The sequence below is a fragment of the Trachymyrmex septentrionalis genome, unplaced genomic scaffold, assembly GCF_001594115.1.
Source record: "Trachymyrmex septentrionalis isolate Tsep2-gDNA-1 unplaced genomic scaffold, Tsep1.0 scaffold9, whole genome shotgun sequence".
NCBI lineage: Eukaryota > Metazoa > Arthropoda > Insecta > Hymenoptera > Formicidae > Trachymyrmex > Trachymyrmex septentrionalis.
This window is the reverse complement of record NW_017306091.1, coordinates 1,073,667-1,078,500: the sequence shown is the minus strand read 5'-3', so window position 1 is coordinate 1,078,500 and position 4,834 is coordinate 1,073,667. Positions and strand designations below refer to the sequence as shown.

General features: G+C 37.8%; 1 protein-coding gene across 1 annotated transcript in view; it reads left to right on the top strand.

The window, feature by feature from the left end:
• Positions 1-4,834, top strand: part of LOC108755863 (RING-box protein 2) — a 51,823-nt gene that overhangs the window by 33,000 nt on the left and 13,989 nt on the right. The gene's annotated exons all lie outside the window — the stretch shown is intronic.

Sequence of the window (4,834 nt, the reverse complement as noted above, 5' to 3'; positions counted from 1 at the left end):
CGTCGTCGTCGTCGTCGACGTCGTCGTCGTCGTCGTCGTCGTCGTCGTCGTTGTTGTTGTTGTCGAGACTTGGCCTGGTATTGGCGCGAGCCTTTAAGTTGGTCGTGGCCGTGGGTTATCGGCCACTTATCTCGTCAAATAGAATTACTTCCAGTTGCTCCGGTTGGGCCTGGCCTCTTCGGGGGTCTGTCCCTGACGAGCGACGCCGATGAGATATATCGTTGGAGTGGCCGTCGGCTAGGTCGCGGCGCGGCTCCTCTCTCTCGTCAATGCGCGACCGGCGTGTGCAGTGCGCCTTGATCGGCCGGCGCGGCGGACGCGTGCGTGGGCGTACCTACGTACGCAGGTGCGCGCGTTGTGTATTATATGTGTATGCGTACGTTATTCCGTATATTCGTTTGCTTGCGCACGCACGTCGCGGCCGATCACACGTGGCTCTGTTATGACAGCGGGCAGAGTGACAGAACGTCGTCGTCGTCGTCGTCGTCGTCGACAGCGGCTGACAGCAGCTGCGACCGATTGAAATGCGCTTTCTTTCCGCGCGCCTTCGATCGATCGCGTTTGATTACCGTATATCGCGTCTACGTAGTTGCGACACTTCGCGTGCGTGCGTGGGTGGTTGGTTGGTTGGTTGATCGATCGGGTGGTTTTGGTTGGATGAATGCGTGCGTGCGTCGTCGGGCAAGAAAGCCGGGTGTGCGAAACGTTGGCGTGGTGTTACGCACCCTCGAGAGACGTCAAGACGTGACGCAGGGAACGATCGGAGCCTAAATGAGAACCGTTCTCACGGGCTCGCTACCTGTCTCCGTGATTCACCACCTCCACCGCACCACCAACCACTACGCCGGCTCCGTGTCGCGGATATAGTAACGCCGCGGCTCGCTTCTGTTGCGAGTTCCCCGTCTACGAATTCGTTCGGAAAGCTACCGGGGAAAGGGGTCCCACACTACGTGAGGAAATTCCTTTTCACAAAATAAAAAAGAATTGAATTCCTTATCTCTCGCGACCGCAAATTTCTTCTTTTTACACGTCGCCCGTCGGTGGCCTTATGTCGAATGACGTGCGACTTTCCTCGGTGTGTTTAAACAACGAGAATTCCTGATGATTTGTCGCTGGAGAACGGGTTCAAGAATCTCGATTTATCCTCTCTGTTTTTTTTTCTTTCTTTCTCCCTCTCTCTTTCTCTCTCCACCGGTGTGTCTCTCTCCAAAATGTGCCGTATTGTTGTTTCGTTTACGTCTCGTGTCGATTTTTTCTCAATCGTCCGGTCGTTACGCTCCTACGGCTCAGTTGACATGGAAAAGTCTGGTATTACGTGTGTTTTGGGGAACTTTGCTAATCGGTTCGGGAGGTTTGTCTCTTATACACACCGCTGCGAACATAAACCACGCCTCTTTTGCGCGTCCGTAGGGGGAACGCGTTTTCGCGCGGTACGCGGCGTCGCGTCGCGGCGCTGCGCGAAGCGGTGCGACGCGAGGCGACGCGACGGAGCTCTAACACGCCGCGCGCGATTTTATCAGATCTCTGCGAGGCCTCGGTGTTATCCACGCTCTTCGTTCCGAGTACTTTGACGCCGCTCTGTGTTGCATCAGAACTTGATCATCTAAATGTAACCGGTTAAATATTAAACCAGCGCCCGAAAGTTTCTTCCTGTCTTCTTTCTTTTTCTTGCGTCTCTTTTTCTTTAAATCGCGAGATATGCTTGTCCACAATTCGAACTTCTGTTGCGTTTCTATAGTGAACAATGGGCAGTTTTTCTGGAGAACAATGCATTATAAATTATAAAAGCACATTGAGAGAGAGATGAATAGATGTTAACGCGTTCTCATAGACTGATTTGTTTCAAGCTGTCGGTACTCAACTTTCAAAGGAATTCTCGCTATGGTTCATATTCTTTATTTTAAATATTTTTTATTTTTAGTTTTATTTTTGTTTTCTCAAATTTGCATAATTTTCCATGTTCTTATTTTTAGGAACTTTTTTATTGGCTCTTTTCGATTTTGTACTTAATAAACGTAGTAGGTAATCTCTTCATCTACACTGGTTCCGAATCGATATCATAATGGTTTAATTTTTACCAATTATTTATATTATTATAAAATGCGAAAAGGATTCGAAGGATTTCTGAATTTTTTAAAATCTTATTGACATCTCAAAATGACTAAATTTTTGTAATTAATTATTGAATATCAAATATATGTATTAGGGAAATATTAATTTCATGATATATACTATTATATAAATTTTTTATATCTCTATTACTCTATCGGAATTGAAAATATTTTTTTTTAAATAAATATTATGAAACGTAGATTGATATTAAATCATTCATTAATAAATTTTCCGTGTTTTGATCCTCGATTTGTCACTATCAGTATGTTTGACTTCAATAATAACTAAATGGAACAAATTTTTTTTAATGAATATTCTTTATCATTTTATAAAAGAACATTTGTGTTTGTATTAATTGCATCATGAAAAATATTCATTTCATGTTATTACATTCAAAGTTTTACACATTCGTAGTTCGTACATTTTTTCACAGATATATGTATCTATATATATTTTTTGCGATATTACAAAACATTTTTATGTAAAAAAAAGAAGTTTAAAAAATTAGAGGTATTTTGATCTAATTGCTTACAAAAAATAAAATTAATAAAAATTTTAAAAACTTTTATGTGTAATTATTGATTGTGTGACATTTAATTAATTACATATTTACATATAATGCTACAAAAGACAATATTTTATCTATCAATGCAAGATAATAACTTTTTTTGCTAAAGATTTGAAATTTAGCAAAACAAAAAAGAAATGGGATAAAAAGATTTCCGAGTGTTACTACGTTTAATAATTTTATAGATATACATTGATAACATTAATTACAATAATGTACATGTTTGTCAACTATTAACAAGATCTTTTTGCAACGTATATCATTTCATCAGCGCCCATGTCATTTAGCATTCTCACATGATAATTTGTGGGACAAGTTGCACCGATCTTTCACATTTATCCCATTTGCACCTAATATATTATACATTAATAGATATCGATCTGTTTGAAAGTTGCGCTATTCACGCTATTCATTGTGTACAATATGCATTTCCCAGCGTTGAACTTTAATATGCATTTGAAGCGTTCAACTTTAAAATAAATTCAAAATAAATATATTCCTCCACATACATAACTCCAAACCTTGGTATTTCTTTATTTGTATATTTTATCCCTAATACTTTAGGTTATTAAAAGAATAGGTAACATACTCTTAATATTTTTTGTTCTTCTAGTTGAAAACAATTTTTTAAATACATTAAGACTTCACGGCAAGAAAATAATGATAATATAATCAATCAACAAATTAAATAACTCATTTTTCTATTTTAAACGATAATAAATGAAAAAAACGAAAAACTTTTTAAACATGTGTAATTAATCGTAATGTGCTTCAATCTAAAATATAGACTGATCTAAAAGATATAGATAGTACATTAGTCAGTTATTTACAAGTTCTCTAAAATTGAACGATTGTATCGTTAAAACACATGGTGAACCGATGAGATATAGATCGAGCGACATTTGTATCCATTGCTTATCGAGGTAGGTTCAAACGGCGCAGTCTCGGCTGTCCATGGAAGGTTCGAGAGACGTTCGACCTCGTTCCACCATATATGTTAGTAGCCAGTCCTGTCTCCATACACGCCTGTCAGCACGTACGCTTCACATCTCTGCTGTGGAAGTCTCGTATCGTCTCTTCCTCTTACCTCTCTGACCGCAGATCCTTTTACACGCTCGCGTATACAACAGCAGTACGCATTCAGCGAATAATGCCGAAGGATAGACGATTCCTTTAACGTTCGTCTAACATATTTTTAATTTGATACTGCTTTTGTTGGATCCATATCAGCTTTCTATATCTAGCTCTTATCAGTCGTATGTATATTACGCGTGCTAATATTTAAATTTATTAATCATTTGGCTTATCAAAAGATACTGATAAGAAAAACTTGGAAGTTATAATCTCTTGTAATCACCTTTTCTATCTAAGTACTTCCTAGCGAGTACTTAGAATAGCCACAGACATTGAACTATTGCGGTACGTGCCTTCGGCATGATGTGTCGCTTAATTCTTAGCAATCCAGTTAGAGAGTCTACGGCTGTTATTCTCAGCGTTTAGTCGTTAGTAAGCTAAGCAATTCTTAACTGTAAGTGAAAAAGTTGTTAATAAGAAAAACAACTTCGAAATCTTATTGATAAACATTTCAGCAATAAAAGCTCTTATATTTTATATACATACATGTACAATATATAAAATATGTATATAAAATAAAAGAATGATATTTACGTTATACGTATTTATAAATATTGCGGATGATTTATTATATAAACGTTTCGTTGCAATAAAAGAGCTTTTATAATATATGAATTTTTTTCTATTTTCTCATTATTTTTATCCTTTTTTCTTAACGTATATATAAATATAAATATAAATGTATAAATATATATATATATATATATATATTTATATATATGTATAGGTAATAATTGCAAATACAACTATGTAATGAATATACGAGCCTTTGTCAGGGGGAGCAATGCAGTCGTCGTCAATAAAAGTCACGGGGTACATTGTATATATATCTATACATGCAAATATCGAGAGTCGCCCGGTCGTCATCGTAATGATCATCATCATCATCATCATCTCTCTCTTTCTCTCTCTCTCTCTCTCGCTCTTCTTTCTTTCTCTCTCACACTCTTGCACTCTTCATATGTATACGCGCGTGGATACGCACGGTCATACATGAATACGTATTGTAAGTCCATTCTT